Raw genomic sequence first — 13,008 nt, forward strand, 5'->3', positions numbered from 1 at the left:
GCTCAGCTTTTGAGGAGGAAAGAATTTATCCAAGAAGGCAGTGACCAGCTTATCCCAGGAGTCCAGGCTATCCTTAGGTTGTGAATCCAACCATATTCTAGCTCTGTCTCTTACAGCAAAGGGGAAAAGCATGAGTCTGTAGACTTCAGGATTAACTCCATTTGTCTTTACAGTCTCACAGATCTGCAAGAACTCAGTTAAAAACTGATAAGGATCTTCAGACGGAAGTCCATAAAACTTGCAGTTTTGTTGCATTAATGCAACTAGTTGAGGCTTAAGCTCAAAGTTATTGGCTCCAATGGCAGGAATGGAGATGCTTCTTCCATAAAACTTGGACGTTGGCTTTGTGAAGTCACCAAGCATTCTCCTTGCATTATTATTATTATTATTTTCGGCTGCCATGTCCTTCTCTTGTTCGAAAATTTCTGAAAGGTTGTTTCTGGATTGTTGTAATTTAGCTTCTCTTAATTTTCTCTTCAGAGTCCTTTCAGGTTCTGGATCAATTTCAACAAGAGTGCCTTTTTCCCTGTTCCTACTCATATGAAAGAGAAGAAAGCAAGAAAAGAAAGAGGAATCCTCTATGTCACAGTATAGAGATTCCCTTATGTTAGTAGAAGAAGAAAGGGGTTAGAAGAATGCAGATGGGGATTCGGATTTTTGGATGAAGAGAGGTGAAGAGAAGTGTTAGTAATTAAATAATTAAATAGAAGAAGAAAAGAGAAGGAAGATTTCGAAAATAATTTTTGAAAAAGAGGTTAGTAATTTTCGAAAATCAAAGACAAAATATAATTAAAATTAAAATTTAAAACAAAAAGAATTTTTGAAAAAGAGAGGGAGGTATTTTCGAAAATTAGAGAGGGAAAAGTAGTTAGGTGGTTTTGAAAAAGATAAGAAACAAACAAAAAGTTAGTTAGTTGATTGAAAAAGATTTGAAATCAAATTTTGAAAAAGATAAGAAGATAAGAAGTTAGATAAGATATTTTGAAATCAAATTTTGAAAGAGATAAAATTTTTGAAAAAGATAAGATAAAAGATAAAAAGATATATTTGAAGAAGATATTTGAAAAAGATTTAATTTTAAAAATTACTTAACTAACAAGAAACTACAAGATAAGATTCTAGAATTTAAAGATTGAACCTTTCTTAACAAGAAAGTAACAAACTTCAAATTTTTGAACCAATCACATTTATTGTTAGCTTAATTTTCGAAAATTTGATAAAAAGATAAGAAAAAGATTTTGAAAATATTTTGAAAAACAATTTTGAAATTTTCGAAAATTATATAAAAAAATGAAAAAGATATGATTTTTGAAAAAGATTTTGAAAAGATAAGATTTTTAAAATTGAAATTTTGACTTGACTTGTAAGGAACAACTAATTTTAGAAATTTTTGACCAAGTCAACCCAAAATTTCGAAAATTTGGAGGGAAATAAGGAAAATATATTTTTTTTGATTTTTGAATTTTTAAAGAAAAACACAAAAATGACCCAAAACATGAAAATTTTAGATCAAGACACAAGATGCATGCAAGAATGCTATGAAGTCAAGATGAACACCAAGAACACTTTGAAGATCATGATGAACACCAAGAACATAATTTTGAAAAATTTTTGATGCAAAGAAAACATGCAAGACACCAAACTTAGAAATCTTTAATGCATGGAAAATATGAATGCAAAAGTGCACATGAAAAACAACAAACAACACAAAACAAGAAATCATCAAGATCAAACAAGAAGACTTATCAAGAACAACTTGAAGATCATGAAGAACACTATGAATGCATGAAATTTTCGAAAAAATGCAAGAAAAATTTTAAAAGCATGCAATTGACACCAAACTTAAAAATTAACACAAGACTCAAACAAGAAACACAAAATATTTTTGATTTTTATGATTTTCTAAATTTTTTTTGTATTTTTATTAATTTTTTTTTTCCGAAAACATTTTTGGAAAACGAAAAATAAAAGAAAAAAAAATTTTTGAAAAAGATTTTTGAAAATAAAGTTACCTAATCTGAGCAACAAAATGAACCGTCAGTTGTCCATACTCGAACAATCCTCGGCAACGGCGCCAAAAACTTGGTGGACGAAATTGTGATCACTGTTCTTTAAGTTGTATGAAATTATTATTGTGGCACCAGTTGAATTCACAACTCCGTTCAACTAACCAGCAAGTGTACTGGGTCGTCCAAGTAATAAACCTTACGTGAGTAAGGGTCGATCCCACAGAGATTGTTGGTATGAAGCAAGCTATGGTCACCTTGTAAATCTCAGTTAGGCAGATTAAATTGGTTTATGGGTTTTTGAAAATAGAAATAAGAAAATAGAAATAATAAAAGGGATAGAATACTTATGCAGATTCATTGGTGGGAATTTCAGATAAGCGAATGGAGATACTGTATGGCTCAAGGACGCCTGCTCTCCTACTGCTTCAACTCAATCCTTCTTACTCCTTTCCATGGCAAGCTGTGTATAGGGGTTCACCATCAGCGGTGGCTACTTTCAATCCTCTCGGGAAAATGATCCTATGCGGCTGTCACTTGCATGGCTAATCGTCTGGAGGCATCACCCATGGTTGATGGCTACATCCCATCCTCGCAGTGAAAACTACGCTCACGCACTCTGTCACAGCACGGCTAATCACTGGTTGGTTCCTGCGCCTACTGGAATAGAATCCCTTGATTCTTTTGCGTCTGTCACTAACGCCCAGCACTTGCAAGTTTGAAGCACGTCACAGTCATTCATTACCGGAATCCTACTCGGAATACCACAGACAAGGTTAGACTTTCCGGATTCCTAGGATCCTACTCGGAATACCACAGACAAGGTGAGACTTTCCAGATCCTCATAAATGCCGCCATCTATCTAGCTTATACCACGAAGATTCTGTTGGGGAATCTAAGAGATACACATTCAAGCTCTGTTGCATGTAGAACGGAAGTGGTTGTCAATCACGTGCGTTCATGAGTGAGAATGATGATGAGGGTTACTTATCATCACATTCATCATGTTCTTGGGTACGAATGAATATCTTGGAATAAGAATAAGAGAGATTTGAATAAAAGAGAATAGAATTGCATTAATACTTGAGGTACAGCAGAGCTCCACACCCTTAATCTATGGTGTGCAGAAACTCCACCGTTGGAAATACATAAGTAAAAGAGATTCAGGCATGGCCGAATGGCCAGCCCTCTCCATGATCAAGTGACCGAATATTCAAGAGATTATACTGTCAAAAGATGTCTAATACAATAGATAAATGTTCTATTTATAATAAACTAGCTCCTAGAGTTTACATGAGTAAGTATTTGATGCATAAATCCACTTCCGGGGCCCACTTGGTGTATGCTTGGGCTGAGCTTGATCAATCCACGAGCTGAGGATTCTCTTGGAGTTGAACTCCGAGTTATGACGTGTTTTGGGCGTTCAACTCCGGATCATGACGTTTTTCTGGCGTTTAACTCCAGACAGCAGCATGTACTTGGCGTTCAACGCCAAGTTACGTCGTCATTCTTCGAATAAAGTATGGACTATTATATATTGCTGGAAAGCCCTGGATGTCTAATTTCCAACGCCGTTGAGAGCGCGCCATTTGGAGTTCTGTAGCTCCAGAAAATCCATTTCGAGTGCAGGGAGGTCAGATTCCAACAACATCAGCAGTCCTTTTGTCAGCCTTCTTCAGAGTTTTGCTCAAGTCCCTCAATTTCAGCCAGAATTTACCTGAAATCACAGAAAAACACACAAACTCATAGTAAAGTCCAGAAATGTGAATTTAACATAAAAACTAATGAAAACATCCCTAAAAGTAGCTTGAACTTACTAAAAACTATATAAAAACAATGCCAAAAAGCGTATAAATTATCCGCTCATCAACCAGCAAGTGCACTGGGTCGTCCAAGTAATACCTTACGTGAGTAAGGGTCGATCCCACGGAGATTGTCGGCTTGAAGAAAGCTATGGTTATCTTGTAACTCTTAGTCAGGATATCAATAATTCTCAGATTTAATTGTAAAAAGTAAAAGAACATGAAATAAATACTTGTTTTACAGTAATGGAGAACAGGTTGAGGTTTTGAAGATGCTACATCTTCTGAATCTCTACTTTCCTACTGTCTTATTCTTCATGCACGCAAGGCTCCTTCCATGGCAAGCTGTATGTTGGGTTTCACCGTTGTCAATGTCTACCTCCCATCCTCTCAGTGAAAATGTTCAACGCGCTCTGTCACAGCACGGCTATTCATCTGTCGGTTCTCGATCATGTTGGAATAGAATCCAATGATTCTTTTGCGTCTGTCACTAACGCCCCACAATCGTGAGTTTGAAGCTCGTCACAGTCATTTAATCCCTGAATCCTACTCAGAATATCACAGACAAGGTTTAGACCTTCCGGATTCTCAAGAATGATCGCCAATGTGTATAGCTTATACCACGAAGATTCTGATCAAGGAATCCAAGAGATATCTACTCAATCTAAGATAGAACGGAGGTGGTTATCAAGCACACGTTCATAGGTGAGAATGATGATGAGTGTCACAGATCATCACATTCATCAAGTTGAGGAACAAGTGATATCTTAGAATAAAAGCAAGCGTGATTGAATGAAAAACAGTAGTAATTGCATTAATCCATCAAGACACAACAGAGCTCCTCACCCCCAACCATGGGGTTTAGAGACTCATGCCGTAGAAGGTACAATATGAAATGTGTAAAGTGTCATGAGGTAAAGATACAATAGCAAAAAGTCCTATTTATAATGAACTAGTGACCTAGGGTTTACAAGAATGAGTAAATGACGTAAAAATCCACTTCCGGGGTCCACTTGATGTGTGCTTGGGCTGAGCATTGAAGCTTCCATGTGTAGAGACTTTTCTTGGAGTTAAACGCCAGCTTTTGTGCCAGTTTGGGCGTTTAACTCCCATTTTTGTGCCAGTTCCGGCGTTTAACGCCAGGAATTCTGAAGCAGACTTGGAACGCCTGTTTGGGCCATCAAATCTCGGGCAAAGTATGGACTATTATATATTTCTGAAAAGTCCTAGATGTCTACTTTCCAACGCAATTAAGAGCGCGCCAATTGGGCTTTTGTAGCTCCAGAAAATTCACTTCGAGTGCAGGGAGGTCAGAATCCAACAGCATCTGCAACCCTTTTTAGCCTCTGAATCAGATTTTTGCTCAGGTCCCTCAATTTCAGCCAGAAAATACCTAAAATCACAGAAAAACACACAAACTCATAGTAAAGTCCAGAAAAGTGAATTTTAAATAAAAAATAATAAAAATATAATAAAAACTAACTAAAATGTACTAAAAACATACTAAAAACAGTGCCAAAAAGCGTATAAATTATCCGCTCATCATTTGTCCCTAAGCAAGTACTGAAACATAGGAAGAATGAATGAAAGAGCAAGAAGATAATATAGAAGTAGAATTCCTGGTTTATGGGGTTTCATGCATAGCAACTTAGGTTCTTTCCTTTACTAGGTTTCAGGCCTTTATCAAGTCCTTGGTCACTCTCTTGATTACATCCTTTGAGACTTCTTAATTGTTGATCCTTCCTTCTTTTCCAAGGTTGATTACATTCTTCTTTTGGCTAAGTGCTCTGTAAGAGGGCGACTCTTTATGATAAGTTTTCAGTCAACACTCCCGAACCAGTTGGCTCAATGTGCTAGGTGTTAGGACACCCCTACGGACTTACTCCCCCAAGTCTCTTTCCCTCATACATACACACCACAGGCACATGGTTTGTTATTTTTCTTTCTTGAGACCTTGGTGTCCAGCACCTCTTTGGGTTACTAAGTGTTCTGTAGCAAGGGTCACTCTTGATAGTGGACTTTCAGCTGATAATCCCGGATTAGTTAATCCAAGTTACCAAGTGATGAGGCACCCCTAAGAGCTTATTCATCCAAGCATATCCCTTGCATATGAACACCACAGACACATGCCTCAATCTTAAAACCCTTGGTGCCTAGCATTGTTTTTTATTGTGTTTCTTTTCCTTTTTTTATTGGGATCTTATTATTTAGTTAGTCTCATAGGATGTGTTTCAAGCATAGGATTCAGGGTAGATAGTTGCCTTCTTTCCTTGTTTGGTAAACTAACTTAGCTTACTAATCATCCTACCACAAACATTCAGAACCTACTTCACGAAATAACTCCACTCTTGTTCTTTTCATAGCATCTTCTTTTTGATTAACTTAATGGACAAGCATACAAGTAAGAAAGGTGGTAGTGAACACTAGAGACATTAAGCTCAATAAACATAAACCTACGCAATGAAAAACTTAAATGCAGAATTAAAAATCCTAAGCTACCATGGAAACATGTTCTATTTCATACATGATTTTCCTTATTTAAAGCTTTGAAAAAGGTAGAACTAAGAAGGAACTCCACCATCTTTCAATTCTTGGAATGCTTATGTTCCCTTGTCTTGGGATCCTCCTTGGTTGCTTGAGTCTCCATTCTCCTTGTGCTTCCCTATCAGCTTTTTCCAGAAACTGGCATCCTCCATCTTCTTCTTTAACGCTTCCTTTTGCTGTTTCACCTTCCCCTCTTCTTGCTCTGTTAAGTCCTTGCAAACTACCTCATAGCTTGGGATGGCAGGGTGCAAGTTATGCATATGCCCAGTCATATAGTTTAACTTAGCCTGAGTGTTTATGCTAAATTCTTCTCGATGCAGCTTCCTTCCTTCGTTGAGCACACTGAATTCGTTGAAGTCTTTCATCTGAGCTATCTGGCGTTGGTTGAGTTCTTGGAGGCATTTGTCTTGGCTTTCTTACCTTTCAGACACTTGACTGATGGCTTGGGTGAGCTGGGAGTAATGCTCCTGTTGTAATTCCATTTGCTATTTCTGCCACTCTCTTTGTTGATCCATCCAACTAGAGAGTAGTTTTTCTTGATGATCCATCCTTTGAGCTTGGACATGTAGTTGCTATTCTTGTCCCTCCATATAGCTACTTGCCATATACTCAATGGCTTCCTTGATGTGAAATAGATTTATATTGGTTGGATCAAATTGTCCTTCTTGCTGGTGCCCTGTTTGTTGGGGTTCTTCTTGGTGGGACTCTTCTTGTGCCGTTCTTTTCCTTATCTGAGGTCTCCTTTGCTGTTGGGCGGGTGTCACATAATTTATGCGTTGGAGCGTGACTAACCTCCCAGAATTTACCCATTGTGGATTGTTGTCTTTGAATACCACTTTGGCTTTCATGCATAGCCTCAGAATGGTGCTGGGGTACCAAAGTCTAGCACCCGAATCATTCTTCTTGGCTGAATCCTAGATTCTTTCAGCTATAATTTCATGCACATTGATGCTTCCACCCTTTACTAAGCAATGTTCCATGGTAGCTCGAGCAATATTGACCTCAGAATTGTTTGCAGCTGGAAGGATAGACCTCCTTACTAGCTCAAACAATCCCTTGGCTTCTGGGATGAGGTCTCCTCTCCTAATAAACTTTAGCCTCTTATCCGAGTATCTTTCCCAATCAGACCCAATAACACACATATCATTCATAATTTCTCCAAGTTCATCTTCCTCGGGAGCATTACTTATTCTTACTTGATAGCTAAGCTTATCAAAATGTGGTGATTTTAGCTGAAGAGTCCTTGTTATAGGGTTGGGGCTGAAGTCCACCTCTGTTCCTCTTACATAAATTTTGAAGGTGGGTGCCCTAGTACTGTCTTCTCTGACTGCATTTGCATAGAACTCTTTGATGAGGTTTGCATTTATCTTTGTCTCTGGGTTGGTGAGCTTTTGCCAACCCCTCTGTGCAATCTTTTTTCTGATCTTAGGGCACTCATCCTCATTGAATTGGAATGTCAACTCTGGAAATATTTTCTTGTTTTTGATCCGTTCATATTGAAGCTCATGGAAGGCAGTTTTGAATCTCCCGGCGTTGAAAGGAGGTTGCTCCATGGGCTCCTTTCCTTTTTGCCTCTTGGAACTTGATGATGCCATACAAGATGGTTGATGTGTGGCTGCGGTTCACTAAACGTGGCTAGGAGAGTGTGTATGAAACTTTCGGTAAAGTGGAGGATGAAGTGTATGTGTCTTAGAGAAGGAAGGGAGAGGAATGATAGTATGAAGTGTGTACAGAGAGGTTGTGTGAAGGGGTTTATATAGGAAGATGGAAAATGATTGAAGGGTGTGGATTGATGGTATTTTTTGATAGTGGACGGTTGGGGTTTGGTATTGTATGAGCACAAGGATCACCTCTTTTATGAGGGTCTTGGTTCGGTCTCCCAAGCTATCCAACTCCTAATGTTGCATGGCAACACTTCCAAAGATATTCCCCTTGAAGACAAGTGTGAGATTTCCTTGGTATAGTGACCGAATCTCCCTTCCTTAATTGTCCTATCAAGTACCATCAATGTCCCTTTTGATTCCCTATACACGAAAAAAAAAGGAATGCAAATGGTTAATTGAAATTTTTGGTGGGAAAACTTAAGATGTGAGCTAGCTAAAAAAAATCTTTTTCTTTTGTTTTTAAATGGCTAAATGCTTTCCATGAATGTAAATCAATCAACCACTAAATTTTCCATGCATGCAACATTGGTACACCAAATTTTTTTGTGATCATATGGTGCAACAAGTTTGGGGAATAATTTTTCCTCATAAAGTGTGTTCAAGCCCACTTGGTGTGCCTTGAACACCAAACTTGTCATGTACTATATGCTACATGTAAAGGGGTCTTATATTGGTCATCAAAATTGATTTAAAACTCCATGAAAGTTGCCTTATTACTACTATTAGAAATTAAAGGAAGAGGGCATAGAATATGGGTTGCCTCCCATGAAGTGCTTCTTTAGCGTCATTAGCTTGACGTTTGGTCCTTGTCAAGGTGGCTAATAGTGCTTGAAATCTTCCCCCCTTGCAGTGAACCTATGTCCATTGGCCTTGTTGATAAGCTCCATATGCTCTAGGGACAAGATTTTGTTGATGGTGTACACTGGAGGTGGCTGGGATGGAATAGTGGGGAGGTGAGGTGGTATAGATGGGAAGTATGTAGAGACCACTTCATCTCCGGGCGAGAAATCTTCTGTAGGGATTTTCTTCTTTTTCCATCCCCTTGGGACCTTTTTTCTTGTGTCTGTTGATGCCAACTTGTTCCTTGTGGTTTGCTTTTTGAGAATGGTTTTGTTGTCTAATTCATGTGATTCTGGTAGATCTGATTCCTTTTGGATTACACTTGGCTGTTGCTCCTTCTGATCACATTGGTTGTTAACCATAGGAGTCCTTATGTGTGGTGCTTGTGCTTCCTTGTTTGGCTCCTCCATCAGCTCTTTGTTATCATGATCTGCTTCTTGTGAGAGGTTGAAAACATTGAAAGTGAGCTGATCATCATGTATTCTCAAAACTAGCTCTCCTCATTCCACATCTATGAGTGCTCTGGCTGTGGCTAAGAATGGCCTTTCCAGAATGATGGGGTAAATAGGGTTCTCATCTATTTCCAAGACAACAAAGTCTGTGGGGAGGAAGTAGTTCCCAACCTTCACTAGCACATTCTCAACCACTCCTATTGCCTGTTTTTGAGTTTTGTCAGCCAACTTAATGATTACATCTGTGGGTGTTAGCTCATTAATTTGAAACTTTTTCATGAGGGATAGAGGCATTAAGTTGATGCTCGCTCCCAGGTCACAGAGTCCTTTATCAATCATTGTTTCTCCTATGGCACAGGGAATATGGAAACTCCCTGGATCCTTCCTCTTTGTGGGTGGTCCTGGTTGAATGAGAGCACTGCAATCCCTATTCATCTTTATTGTTTGTCCACCTTTCAAAGAACTCTTTTTGGCTAATAGATCCTTTATATACTTTATGTAGGAAGGCATTTGCTGGATGGCTTTAATAAATGGTATATTTACATCAAGAGATGCAAACATGTCGAGGAATCTTGAATACATCCTCCATGCTACACCACCTTTAAGCCTTTGGGGAAAGGGTGCATATGGGTTAAGTGTCTCCTTCTTCTTCAGCTCTTCCTTGAGTGTGGGTTGAGGTGCATGGCTCTTTTCTTCCTGGTTTCCCTTTTGATTGTCTTGGAGGTGTTCTACTTCATTCATACTCCTCTCATCAATTGTGGTGATCATCTTACATTTTTCCCACATTACTTTCTTTGTTTCTCCTCTTGGATTCTTCTCCGTGTCACTGGGAAATTCATCAGTGGGTTTGGGAATTTGTTGAGATAGATACCCTACTTGGGACTCCAGTCTCTTGATGTTTTCTCCTTGGTTTTTGATATTGGCTCGCACTTCTTCCTTAAACACCTTGTTGTCTAGGACTTCTCTACATAAATCTTCAAGTAGAGTATCAATTTTTGAAAGTCTATCGTCCGTTAGTGATGATGGATTGGGGTTAGGTGGGTGTTGATAGGATCTCTATGAGGTATGTTGGTGAGTTGCATTGTTGTTGGAGTTGAGGTTGTGGCGTCTCTGGTCTTGACCTTGGTCTTGTTGATTTCTCCAACCAAAGTTGGGGTGATTTCTCCATCCAGAGTTGTAGATTTTGGAGTATGGGTCATGGATTTGTCTAGGTGAGTTTCCAACATAGTTGGCTTGTTCCCAGTCACCTTCTTCTCCTATATTCACTCCTTCTTGAGTTGGTGATGAAATGATGACTGCTGCAACTTGGTTTTCCTCCACCTTCTTGGTGAGATCTGCTAGCTGCTTGGTGATCATCTTATTTTGAGCTAACAATGCATCCATGTGGTTCAGCTCCATTACTCCTCGAGTGTTACTTTTTTCAGAGGCATAGAAGTAGTCATTCTCAGCTACTGTTTCAATGACATCTATGGCTTCTTCAATGGTTTTCTTCTTATTTAGAGAGCCCCCTGATGAATGATCTATAACCTTCTTTGACTCATAGGAAAGACCTTCATAGAAAATATGAAGTTGCACCAATTCATTGAACATATCTGGTGGGCATCTTCTTGTTAAGTCCTTGAACCTCTCCCATACCTCATATAGAGTCTCACCATCTTGTTGCCTGAAAGTCTGCACCTCAGCTCTCAGCCTGTTAATTCTTTGAGGAGGGTACAATCTTGCCAAAAATTTGTTCACCACATCTTCTCAATTTGTTAAACTCTCCTTTGGAAAGGATTCGAGCCACTTGGATGCCTTGTCTCTTAAGTTGCACATGTGGTGATCTCCTTGTCATGGTGGCTTATGCTTGTACTGATCTAGGAATCCCCACCAATGTTTGTAATTCCAATACGGGATCCCAAAACAGGCGTATAACACCTTTGAGCAAGTTGAAGCAAGTGACAAGGCCCTAAGAGAGTTGATTGTGGGAATGAATTCCAGGGTCCCAAATCTTGCTTTTACGTCCGTCTTCTTGTGGATCACCATTATTTCCACCTAGTGGCAAGCAATCTGAATCCTCACAGAGACATCCAAACAACCTTCCAGACCTATTTAAGTGAGCTCTACACCAGTCCTTGCACTTTGATTTGGAGCATGCAACCATTTTGGACCTTGCTTGACAACTCTTGCCACTAACCATCTTCCTCTTACTCTCAATGCCACAAAGAGCTCTAAGTTGACCATCCGTCTCTAGTAGCCCATATTCAAGTGGGAAGGTAAGGATTAAGGATAGGAATTTTACCCACTTGAATGTTGTATTGGATGGCGATGGCTTTGGAAGAGGTCTTGCAAGCTCCACTCCCTTGTGTTCTTCTTTGAATTCTTCCACCTCTTTGCAAGCTTCCTCAATTTCAACCTCTTCCTCTTGGTAGCTTTCTTCTAATGCAATCTCTTCTTCATTACTTACCAAGGGCATTGGAGGTTGTGCATCTTCCTCTTCTTCTAATTGCTTGTTTATTTGGCTCATTTGCACTTCCAAGTTTCTAATGGAGGCTTTGGTTTCCTGCATAAAACTTGCCAAGATTGCTTCCAAATCATTGTTCTGTTGGGGCTGAGAAGACTGAAACTGGTGGTTATTAGAATTATTCTGTTGAAAAACACCCTGAGAACTATGATTAAAATTTTGTAGCCTCTGAGGTTGCTCTCCCCACCCAAAATTTGGGTGTTGGGTGTTGATAGTTGGGACTTGCATGCCCCTCATCTGTTGAGTAAGTAGACTTAATTGCTGAGTCATAAGCTTGTTCTGGGCAAGAATAGCATTAAGAGTTTCTACTTCCATAACACTCTCCTTCTGAGAAGTTTCAATATCTGATGGTGGCTCTTGACATGGGTAGAAAGATGATGGTTCTTGGTAGTTGGAACATAGAGCATTGAAGTTTTTTTGGTTTTGGCTTTGCCAACCAAAATTTTGATAGTTCCTCCATCCACCATAGTATGAATCACTACTTGGATGTAAGTAGTAACCCATGTGATCTCTTTCCATTATTTTTTCTTAGCACAAAACACCAAAAAGGATTAAATGCACCAAACTTAATTTCAAAAAATAAATTTTTTTAATAAAATAAATCAAAATATTTTTTTATTTTATTCTTTTCAAAAATTAAAATTTAATAATTTTTTTTATATTTTATTATTATTTTTTAAAAAAATCAAGTAATAAAAGAGAAAAAAAATTTAAAACGAAACAGGGGAAGGGGGATAGGGGGGTTAAACAAAAAAGAAAAAAAGTAAATAACGTAAAGGAAAAGGAAAAAAAATTAACGTAAAGTAAAAATTAAAAAAAAATACCGTAAAAAATTTTTTTTCTTTTTTTTTCTTTCGAAAATTTAAAGCAAAAAAAAATTTTTTAATAAAATTAAAAATATTTTTTTCGAAAATATTTAAAACAAAATTTAAATAAAATTAAAAATAAAACGCCTAATCTAAGCAATCAAATAACTAATAGTTGTTAATCACTATCAATCCCCGGCAACGGCGCCAAAAACTTGGTGCGGAATTTATAACCCACACTTACTAACCGGCAAGTGCACCGGGTCGTACCAAGTAATACCTTACGTGAGCAAGGGTCGATCCCACGAGGATTGATGGATCAAGCAACAATAGTGTTTGATAGGATTAGTCAGGCAAGCAGAAATTGGTTTTGAGATGTTCAAAAGGTTTA

General features: G+C 38.4%; 1 non-coding gene across 1 annotated transcript; it reads left to right on the plus strand.

Annotated features, from left to right (window-relative positions):
- The first annotated feature begins 10,893 nt into the window (after window positions 1-10,893).
- LOC112719369 (small nucleolar RNA R71) lies at window positions 10,894-11,000 on the plus strand. The gene has a single exon (XR_003161673.1). It is a non-coding gene; the product is annotated as a small nucleolar RNA R71 (small nucleolar RNA).
- Window positions 11,001-13,008: the final 2,008 nt, after the last annotated feature.

Source organism: Arachis hypogaea, chromosome 10 (genome assembly GCF_003086295.3).
Source record: "Arachis hypogaea cultivar Tifrunner chromosome 10, arahy.Tifrunner.gnm2.J5K5, whole genome shotgun sequence".
Lineage (NCBI taxonomy): Eukaryota > Viridiplantae > Streptophyta > Magnoliopsida > Fabales > Fabaceae > Arachis > Arachis hypogaea.